The following is a 12,083-nucleotide window of genomic DNA, read 5'->3' on the forward strand; positions in this document are numbered from 1 at the left end:
GAGTATTAATGCCTAATCCAACGTCGCAGAGCGCTGCAACCTCTACATAGTACCACATCCTTGCACCAGCCCGCAGAATCTCACTCAATAAGCGCAAGAATATTGTGTGGAAGTGTCGCCATGCTGCGAAGTTCCTGTTTGGCAAATACAAAGGTGTCACCTAAATCACTCTTGATAGGGATGCTGAACCCATGTATGAAATTCCTCACTCTTACTTACACAAATCGCTGCCTCCGTAACACAACTGCATATAATTGGATATTGGCTATTCATCCAGTATTAGTTTTCTGGTGATTGCCTATGGGCATGAAACTATTAATTACAACGCCTGATGCATGGTGCTCTGTGCCATGTGTGAGATAGCTCTATTCGAACCGTTCGGAACGAATATTGAGCACTCTACTGAGCCAGAGGACTCTCATTTGTAGAAGCCATAATGTTCAAATCAATCATAATAATGGTGACAGGCCAGACTCACAGCGATTGTAATTCTTTAGTTGTTCGAAACAATCCCTCTGGTAGCCGAGTGAGCTGATTCGTGTCCAAATCTCTACAACACAGAAAGGTTCAGTGGTTTCGTTTTAGTACACAGAGCAGTGAAAGAAAGTGTTTTAAAGGATTGGGAGAATTTAAAATGTCACAGGGTCCATCGGGGATGTGAACTGGGGTTTTTTGGGAATGGGTTTGCTCCCACACTGGAGCTCACGCTATTCCGCCGACTTTACTTGACACTTGACTGATGACTCACGACTGCCATCCAGAGCACACGAGAAGTCCATCGAACCTTCGACTCGGCAAACCTGCAAGAAAGCTCTTGCTCGTGCTCTCCAGGCACAAACATCACCAGGGAAACAAACTAACAGAAAACGCTCCGTTTCCAGCTCGACAAACACCTCCTGAACACCAGATAGCAGCGTGAGTAAGTGTCGCTGTTGGACGGTGAGAACAGACGTCGAGGACCCTCGGTCATTCACAACACTGTCACCTCCAAACCAGCTAGTCGCAAGCCCGCGCTGGGTACAAGATAAAATGTATAAAAAATCATCACCAAAGTCGAAACCACTATTTCGTAAGAGATGTTTAGGCAGTTCAATTCCCCGACTGATCCTTTGAAATTATTAGTAATACAGGTGGAATCCTGATAATTCGAACTCCAACATGCTATGGAAATTTTCCAATTATCCGGACATTCTTATTGTCATTATGTATGTCAAAAATGCCAGCATTGACACACATTATTGCACTATGCATCTAAGACGCAGGTTTAGTGGACACTAAACTGCCTGCGCATGGAAACGAAACTGATTTGCAGAAAATAAAGCGAACATCTAAATATGCTTTGCTAACTTAGAATTATCAGCACAAATCCCACCCATTTTCTATGAAAGTGGATTCGATGGGACTTCTAATTGACCGGACATACCCAGTTCGAAGTTGGAATTACCAGAAATTGTTATTTGGAAATCGTATTGACAGAAATCGGTGGCAGGAGAAACTTCTGATTGAGCAGTATGTTCTAATTACGCCATAATCTAAATATCAGGATTCCACCTGTGTTAAATTATTATTATTCCCGGCAGTGGCAGTAGATTTTTCCTTCAGACTTTTCCCTTTTCTATTCCCTCAAACAATGAATATTTTCATTATCACTATCAGCCCGTTTGCCTGTTTGCGAGTGAATGAGGTGCTTATACGCTTGGTAGCGCAGAATAGGTAATACAGAAAATATCAAAAAAAAGTCCTAAAAAGACACAAACGTTCGTGATGTACAAGGAAATATCGACATACGTGTCGTCAAAGTTTAAACAAGCAACAATACTCTGATTTGCTCTTTTCACGTCAAACATGGATATGGCCAGCATCAGTAATGTCGTGTCGTGTGGTGTTAGATCCATCCTATCTCAGTTCATACGTCGCTGTAAACTGGATAGCGCCCCCAACTGCCTGGATAAGAGAGATGTCAGTGAACATCAGGACATCAAAGATGTTTTGTATGTGGGTTTTTCTGTGTGGCTGGGTGTAGACGGGGGACTAGGGCTGTGTGCAACACTCTCACAGTGAGAGCTGGATCACTTACATCTGTAACAAAGCCGTCGTGGTTTGAAACAGTCCAACAGGTAAGTGCCGAATTCTATTGTTTACCAAATACCTGAAGAGAGTAGGGATACAGAAATACATGTACTGTTCTGTGACTTGAAAAGCCTACACTAGTACTAGCTAATGCCTACACACCACTCCCCTCTTCATTAGCATTCTAACATCTCGATGAAGATACAGAAGCATGTCCTTTGTCCGAGTTATTAAAATGTGCGTTTCGCTTCGAACGTCAGCCAAACAAATTCAAATAATCTCAGGACGGAACAAACTTTCCAGCTACCTAACACTATCCTTCAGTTGTCGATTTGTGATGTTGAAGAAGAAATGGCTCCAACCCCAAAGGAGGCAGCGCTTCAGGATCGTAGTCGACTCGAGCATTTTCCGTGCAAATTTTGTCGTCAGAGGACTCCTGTTGCTTCTCGCGCAACACAGAGAAGGCCTGGTGTTGAAATCAACATCCCACTGCGATGGGGAATTGTCACGGAGTACCAGAAACTCCTGGGCGATCGTTCTCGAGTGCTTCCTGGGGGATTGAAATCGCTGCAGTCGCTGTTTCCTTGGAAGAATCAAGTTCAGCAAACGCGTCATCAAGAAACCCGTGCAGAAAGCACCTGCATCGCTTCATCCAGTTTGTGCTGATCTCTCTCGCATTCGTTCACGATGTTGCGGCCGACGAATCAAGGTCGCAGAAGAGATCATCGAGAAGTTGATCGATATAAACAACCGCCATTGAGGTCGACTTTCAGACGACAACCTGGCTGGAAAATTGAAGCGCAGAAGGGTGAATACGGTGCGTGAATGGTGCGGAGTCCTCGCCGACTCCTCGGAGCCGCGATGCGTCACAAGATCGCCAGTCTCCGGGGCCAGTGGATTCGTGAAACAGGCAAGGAAGAGCACGCATGGTCTGATCGACACAGATCAGACTCAGTAGTTCCACGCGCGCGGCACACGGTGATCATGGTGATGAGAAGTGCTTTTTTATGCGCGGTGGTTTACTTGTTCGCCTCATTTGAAAGTCTCGTGGCAGCGTCAGGCGAAAACACCTACAGCCACCATTCTGGCAGTCGTTCTGCACGAGGAGGAGTCGATCGTGTAAATCGTGCCTATGGAGTGGAAAAATCAAAGAAGTGCAGTGTAGCTTGGAGGAGATGAAAAAAATGTCGACGTTTTGCAGGTTGACGCACTTGAAGAAGCGCCCTGAGACACCAGCAGAGATGAAAACTAGAAGGTCAGGTCAAGAAACGACACTGTAGTTATCTATCTATCGTCTCTTGGTCAATTTTTTAGTACAGGTGCTCCTTTGGACATAGGCTTGAGTTTTGAAGCGAAGCGCACATTTTAATAAGTCGGACCAAGTACAGGAATGAAAGGCCGAAACTCCGAATATACTTTTCTGGCCTGGATATGTAGATCTTAAAGTGAGCCAGAGCGCGCTAAAACATGACCACAGATATTTTGGAAAAGTCGAGAAAATCGCAATTTGAATTCCGCGGCAAAAAAAATACAAAGTGTTTTGCAACGCCAGTTGCTGTTCTTGTTCTCTGAGCTCAGTCAACTGGACCATGGACAATTCTGGATGCAATTCATTGTTGCAAGTAAGTAAGGTATTTGTTTGAGTTTGTATTCCATGTTGTACTGAGTTTCTCAAACAGATCGTCATCGATGTATAGAGGGAAAAGCCTACTGTACTGCGAAGCGGAAGAAGACAACATCCTCGCGCTCCATACGGAGGATGAAATATTTTGTGGATTTGCATCGGAAACAGAAGTAAGACCATGACGGCCACAGCGACGAGTCATTTGAGATTGACACTTTCATCGAGTTTAAAAGAATTGATGCGGGCAATCCTACGATCTGCAGTGACAAGGAGATTTACACTGGTGCCAACCTGTCGAGCGATTGGCATCGACACTGACTTCTGACATTTCCCACAAGTAATCTTCCGTGCCCTTCCCTCGGGTGAAATACAGACAAGAACAAACAGGAATGAAAACAGGCTGCCCGAGTCATGCTGCTCTTTTCTCTCCGAAACTAAACACGGGCAGCCTTAGAGTGGAGTGAGTTGCCAGTATAATTCAACCCAAGTATTGATTGATAGGAGAAGGATACATTTTCCAACACCGTAGATGGAAATCATTTTTGTCGCTCAGCTGGTTAGAGCATTGCTCGCGAAATTCCTTTATCAGTTTTGTATTACTGGTGAGAGTGGAGAGCTCTATGTAAGTGGTGCTCACCAGGCTCAACTTGGCCTAGTAAAGCTCAACTGATGAGGGGTGAATTCCTAGAAGCACGGTGTGTTGAGCAGGGAGTGGTGCTGTCTTGCAGCTTAGCCGAATGCAAGGCTTGAAGTACGTCTCTTCTGGTCTGGATTGCAGTCGTAAGTCAGTCAACATACAATTAAAGCGAGAAAAACACGACCTGCAGTGTGGAGAGCAATACTTCAGAGCGATCCATTTTCTGTTTTAGGATTCATTGTTCCTATATGAACCCAGAACAATATTGATTTTGGACGTATATCTAGTCTCCAATGTGTGCCCGACCCTCAACACTGAGCCAATTTAGTGTATATCGGAAGCAATTTATGTTTGAAGACTATACCTTATCAGAAAGGGTTTGCTCCCCACACCGGAGCTCGCGCTATTCCGCCGACTTTACTTGACACTTGACTGACTCACGACTGCCATCCAGAGCACACGAGAAGTCCATCGAACCTTCGACTCGGCAAACCTGCAAGAAAGCACCACTCCCTGCTCAATACACAGTGTTTCGGGGAATTCACCCCTCATCAGTTGAGCTTGAGTAGGCTGAGGAAGATTGTGCCTGAAGAGCACCACTTATATAGTGCTCTCCAGGCACAAACATCACCAGGGATACAAACTTACAGAGACGCTCCGTTTCCAGCGCGACAAACACCTCGTGAACACCAGATAGCAGCGTGAGTCAGTGTCGCTCCTGGACGGTGAGACAGACGTCGAGGACCCTCGGTCATTCGCAACGCTGTCACCTCCAAACCAACTAGTCGCAAGCCCGCGCTGGGCACAACAGTACTGTTGTGCCCAGCGCGGGCTTGCGACTAGTTGGTTTGGAGGTGACAGCGTTGCGAATGACCGAGGGTCCTCGACGTCTGTCTCACCGTCCAGGAGCGACACTGACTCACGCTGCTATCTGGTGTTCACGAGGTGTTTGTCGCGCTGGAAACGGAGCGTCTCTGTAAGTTTGTATCCCTGGTGATGTTTGTGCCTGGAGAGCACTATATAAGTGGTGCTCTTCAGGCACAATCTTCCTCAGCCTACTCAAGCTCAACTGATGAGGGGTGAATTCCCCGAAACACTGTGTATTGAGCAGGGAGTGGTGCTTTCTTGCAGGTTTGCCGAGTCGAAGGTTCGATGGACTTCTCGTGTGCTCTGGATGGCAGTCGTGAGTCAGTCAAGTGTCAAGTAAAGTCGGCGGAATAGCGCGAGCTCCGGTGTGGGGAGCAAACCCTTTCTTACAAATTATCGCCGAAGTCGCAACCACTACTTCGTACTATACCTTATCATCAATTTTACACAAGGGAACGGTCTCAAACTGCGGAGAATGCTCAATGCAAGCGAGGCAGAGCTTCATCACACACAAGCGGAAAAACCGTCAGAGATCAAATTCCATTACACAGTGTTTCACCGTTCAAGCAACGGATCATCAGATCATCCATCTGATGATCCGTTGCTTGAACGGTGAAACACTGTGTAATGGAATTTGATCTCTGACGGTTTTTCCGCTTGTGTATCATCAATTTTAAAATGTTATATGTTTGGGCTATGATATGGGTTTGTGCTTGTAAAATACCGGTGGGATGTGGCCGTTCATACCGAAGTTATAGGCATTTGAAATACGAGAGAGCTTGGAAGCTCAGGGCCCTACGCTATGCTTTTTTGCCTTGATGACCTAGACAAAAAAAGCATAGGGATGTAAAAAATTCTTATAAGTTTCAATTTTTTTGGTTTTTAGACATAACCTGGAAATCGAACCCCCACTATCGCCCTGCATGCATCCACCGATACAATTCGCATACATACTAATTCTTCCAAGTTGCTTCACGTTATGATCTTGTATTTGAAAGCCCTATTTGAATATGCATTGTGGCCAGCCGTCTTTGAATGTATGGTACGGGATAGGTACGGGACAGGCACGGGACAGGTACGGTCGAGGGTAATACGACACCGTCTACAGCCTTGTTGACGGCAAAAAAAGAAAAGGGATGTTATAAATTTTTCAATTCTCCTATTTTTTTTTCAGGCATTACCTGGGATTCGAACCCGCACTATCGCCCCACATGCATTCCCCCATACACTTCGCATTCATACTCATTCTTCCAAGTTGCTTCACATTATGATCTTGCGTTTGAAAGCCCGATTTGAATCCTGCGGCCAGCTGTATGTGGCCAGCTGATGGTACGGTACCGTACGGGATAGATACGGGATAGCTCCAGGCGTGGCACAAACACACAACAAATACCTAACGAGAGAGCTTGGAAAGGCAGGGCCCTACGCTATGCTTTTTTGCCTATACTAATACTATGAGTGAACTATTGCAAGAGTTGTGATGCAAAGCTGGTCTGAACTGCGTACAGGGTCAGTAGGCCTCGGTCTGGATCATGAATAACATTGTTTTGTATTGTATTGCTTTTATTTTACTTAGCAAGTCAAACTTGGGAAAAGGAAAGTGTGAAATACTGTTGACGAGCATTGGACATGCATGCAGCGTCGGAAATTCGGCGCGGAAAATCAATCACTATTCAATGCAGAAACAACGTGCCAGAATCAGAGTACTATGTAGCTAGTGAGAGTCGGTGTACTAGTTTTGCAGTACTTCACACTTTCCTTTTCCCGCCTTATCACCTCAGCTATGACAGTTTCGTATGTGGAAACCCCCTTTATAATAGCAGTTTGATCTATATTTTTAATCATTCAACATCTACCTTCACTGATGAGCTATGTATTAGCGAAACAGCTGTCTGAAGGAGTTTATCAATATCGTCTACGGAAGGGTCCTCGCAATGGTGATGGTTGTGTGCAGGAGGGTCTAGTCGGCTAAAGAGCGCTTTCGGCCATTTTGCTGTCCTATTTTTATTTTTGGAGGTCTTGAATGCACGGTAACCCCCCTAAAATTATATATTTCTAGGTTCTATGAAGTATAAGGATCTAAAAAATAAAATAAGAAGGGCATGTCTATGAAGAAATTATGAAGGTGTGCACCCAATTGTACTTTGCGGACGGGCATTTCTGCTAAGTTCATTTTTGTACCAAAATTACTATTTTCTGAGTAGTCAATGCTGCTTGCCAGATTTTCTTGCTCAAAAGCTTCATTGTGATGTGTGAACGGACTTGCAATCACAAAGAGAAGCCAAACAACCGGTAAATCTGAAATATGACCCCAAAGCAAGCAAATTTAGGCCGAAATCGATAACCCCCCCCCCCCCCCCCCCCCGCCAGAAATACACCTCAATCTCCGCGGAAACACCCCCTAAATTTGTTGTGAAGTAACATGGGATGATACAGAGCACACTCATCCACAATAAAGGAGGGGGTTTATGAAGAAAAAAATCACCCCCAAAGGGTTGGAGCCTCCTTAATGGTCCTTTCTTAAACTTTAATCTCTAGTGAAACTCTCTCACTTTAAACTTTAAATTATCTCAAAATAACGTGATTCATGCAAGAAAGTCTCTTTGCGATCCATATATTATAATGTTATAACTTACAGGCTGGTTAATTTGGATGTGGCTTGAAACAGTCCTGCAGGAAGGTCAACAAGTTGATTATTGCTTACCACTCTGTGAAAACAAAGTAGAAATCTGCTCAGGCATACCCCATGGTCTGCAGGAAAGTACCCGTTGTACCCAAGGTCCTTCGCATTGTGATATTCTTCAGTATGGAACAACACACCCATGCCCGGGGCAAGGAAGGTCATGGGTAATAGGAACACTTAATAGATGTGGTATACTGTAATCATTGTTCCATGTCACTTGCGTATGAATATTCAATTTGGAAATACCAGAATAGTCTCTTCACTTCCAAAAACTAAACATTCAAAATATTTCCTTCAAGAATACAATTACTCGCCAAAGGCATAAAGGAGGTTTGCAGAGCTGCACGCAACTCCGAGCTTCTTGCTGAATGCAATCATCATGATCGCTACCTAGGAGACTAAAAAGCGTAAACCCTTACAGTCCATTCATCGAACACAGTCCTCCTGGTTTTTGATAGTCCTATCCCGGCCGAGTTGAGGATCAAAAAAATGACTTTTAATATCAAAAATCTGGGGTTAGGATCTGCTTCTCCTGAAATTAGGCCATGGCATACCTGTTCTGATTTTATAAAACCTGGCTGACTTTCTATTTCCCGGTACTTGGACTTTTTCTGGCCTAAATGGGGCAAGAAGTAATTGCATGGTTCACACAATGCAGGATGCACTGTTGTTTTGACTATCTACAACTAGGTGCGGGAGACATCAAAAAGTTAGGGTGCCAGTTTCCAATGAATGGACTTAAGTAGCAGAGCAAAGTTCAGGTCCAACAATAACATTCTGACATTTCCCACAAGTAATCTTTCCTACCCTTCCCTTAGGTGATATACAGACAAGAACAAACAGGACAGAATTCAGGCTGCCTGAGTCGGGTTGGTCTTTTCTCTGTGAAACTCAACACAGACAGTCTAAGAGTGGTGTGAGTGGCCAGTATAATTCAACCCAAGTATTGATTGATAGGAGAAGAATAAATTTTCCAACACCGTAGATGGAAGTCATTTTTGTAGCTCAGCTGGTTAGAGCATTGCTCGTGAAATCCCCTTACAAGTTTGTATTACTGGTGAAGTTTGTGCCTGGAGAGCTCTATATAATTATTATAATTTGTGCTCACCAGGCTCAACTTAGCCTACTAAAGCTCACCTAACCCATTGTGAATTCCTAGAAACACTGTGTTTTGTGCAAGGAGTGGTGCTGTCTTGCAGGTTAGCCGAGTGCAAGGCTTGAAATACGTCTCTTGTGGTCTGGGTGGCAGTCGTGAGTCAGTTAACTATCAATGCAAGTGGAAAAAACATGGGGCTTTGTTCGTAGTGTGTTCTTGTACGTTGTGCCGTGGCTTGTTTGTAGACCCAGAAATCGTGCCAATATTGTGCCAATATTGAGGGGCGTACCAATTTCATGGTCCCTTCAAAAGATTTGTGCGGGCTTTGGAATGCCGATCTACACCCCAAAGCAAACCTACCTGCAAAAACTTGAGCGAAATCGGAGAGACCGACTTGCACATATGTTCTGGTTTTCTCAGACATGCTCTCTTAAATTATTATGTAGAAGTCATGATGTTGTAGTGTTACAGAAGTAGCGATTTGTGTACTTTCCCCGTTAGGCCAAGTAAAAATAATTCATTGTTGACCGTCTGCGCCCGCCCCGATTTTTCAGTCCGCCCTGGGATTTATTTTATTTTTATTTTCGTGATCAACGGTAGAAAACTCATGTGTTTAGCGAAGCGCAAACTACTATATTTAGCAGTACGCGCGTACGCGAGCTCTCATGTACATGTACAGCTTCAATGTGCTTTTACCGTAGCGACATTACACAGTGCAGGCCGTGATTCCAGTGTACTTGTGTGAAATCTGGCAACTACAATACATGGCACTGTAGTCTGTACAGTGTACAGTGTACCACCTGATATTATCTACGCCTGCATCCATGGAAACTGCGCAGCCACCGCGTACCGCGTCCGAAGCTGTTGTTGATCGCCGCATGGCAGCAGAAAATTGTATAGCAGGAAATTGTATAACAGATTTATCTGCACATGTTCAAAGTGTTTGGAGTATGCCCAGGCAGACTGGTAGCAGTCACAACCAACAATGGTAGTACACCCATAACCCCATAGATGTAATACATGCTAAGATTTCAAGATGTCTGGTCGATGCAGATATAAAAAAAGTTATAAAGTAAAAAACAAAACCCTCCCGTCCGCCCCGATTTTTCGGAAAATTCTGACGATCAGCAATTTTTTTATTTCTTACTTTTCCTTGACAGAACTTCGTGACGCATTAATATGGATATTAAAACGCTTAGGACAGGTCAATAACAGTTTGTATCGACTGCAAATCACCGGACAAAGGTAGATCAGCCTTTGTAGAGCGTCTTTACAAGAGAAACACTTGGCGAAATGAGCAGAGAATTCAGTTTGCATCGCTTTCGCTCGACTCATTTTGGACACTGCGTCGCTGTCATCATCTGCTGCATGAGAGACGTCATCTCTGTCGAGTCGTTGTTCAGTTCGTTTCAGCCTTGCGGCAAGCCTCCTCAAACTCCTTCTCGCACCTTGATATTGAAGACAACTGCTTGTTGATGCCCGCTGGTATTTTCTTCCAGACCTGTGGTGGATGGTTAGGTTGATTGACCACATACGGGGGGCATCGTTGTATGTGAGAACTCAATCTCACCATTTGGCTTCAATATCAAGTTCCAAGTAGGAGTTTAAGGAAGCGCCGCTGGAGAGTGCTAATCCGTTTGCTGCTGGCGGATACACCACACCTCTAACCTACAGTGGAGGTGACACACAGCCGTGTAGAAGAAAGGGGGAAAGCGAAATGTGATATGGTTCAACCCTCCATACAGTGCAAACATGAGAACAGACATCGCCGGACAGTTTCTTGCGCTGATATCGAAGCACTTCCCCAATGGATCCAGATTGAGAAAGCTCTTTAACCGCAATACCGTAAACGTGAGCTATAGCTGCATGCCGAGTATGGAAACCAGAATAAAGGCACACAACCAGAAAGTACTACAACCGAAACGTGATAATTAACCATGCAATTGCCGTGTTGCAGCGCTATGCCCACTGAATGGTGCATGCAGGACCTCCGACATGGTGTATGTAGCAAGCATCAAGTCGGGCAGCACCTTGAGAACATACACTAGGATATCGGTCCCGGAGTTCAAGAGCAGACACTCCAACCACATGACCGTGCTTATAGATTAGGGCTATGATAGGGTAACTCAGCTGGCTAGGTATGTTAGGAGCCTTAAGATAGGGATCTCAGCGCGTGCAGTGCGCAGGGTGTTTGCGCATACATTGCGTCATCGAGTTTTGAGTGCAGCTCGCGGACACAGCAGAAAAATGGCGACGGTCGATTTTCAACACTAGGGGACGCGGTGGACACTAGCGGAATCGTCATCTTCATCGTCGTTCGAACATACTTTGTAATTCCCGCCGAAGGACAGCGTGGCCAAGGCGATATTGCCCCGGTCGATTTTCCTATAATTTTCCATGCGGCAAGAACCCACTTCAGAGAGGATTCAGTCAAAAATTCAGACGTTTTCTCCGGTTATTATTATTCTTTTATTCCACGATGGCGTGACGCCTATAAGGATGATTAATAAGTGCGATAGAACTGGTACTAGCCAGAAACAGCTAGATGGAAAAGAAGCAATGGATCTTGAAAAACAAGCGGGGGCAATAACGTTAGCAGGGGTGATCGAGATAGTTAAGTACACGTTCGAGATATCAGAAACCAGGGGGATGCGCGGTGCAGGAGCAGGTACTGCTCAAAAGAAGACTGGATGCATTGTTTCGGAAAGAATTTCTACGAGGTTGGGTTGTGATGTCGATAGGGAGTGAGTTGTAGAGGGTGAGGGCACTGTTGATGGGGGAATCTCGGTGCCTGTTCGTGTGTGCGAGTCCGATGGAGTAGGTCCTTGCCTGTCGAATGGTGTATGGTTGGTGTTGACGTTGTGGTGCAAGATGTGGTTGTTGCAGGTGTGGTGGGGAGGTTTGGTGGTGGATGTCCCATGCTAGTAGGGCTTGTTTAACAAGGAGTCGTGAGCTAAGGGTGGGGAGCTTTGCGTGATGGAGGAGGGAGCTGTGGTGAACTGGTGCAAAGAGGGGAATCCGAAGGCAGATGCGTATAGCACGGCGTTGAATTCTCTCCAGTGTGCCCCGCTGTTGCTGTGTGGTGTTGGAGAGGGCAAGGCTGCCA

This window comes from Sycon ciliatum, chromosome 7 (assembly GCF_964019385.1).
Source record: "Sycon ciliatum chromosome 7, ocSycCili1.1, whole genome shotgun sequence".
NCBI classification, from domain to species: domain Eukaryota; kingdom Metazoa; phylum Porifera; class Calcarea; order Leucosolenida; family Sycettidae; genus Sycon; species Sycon ciliatum.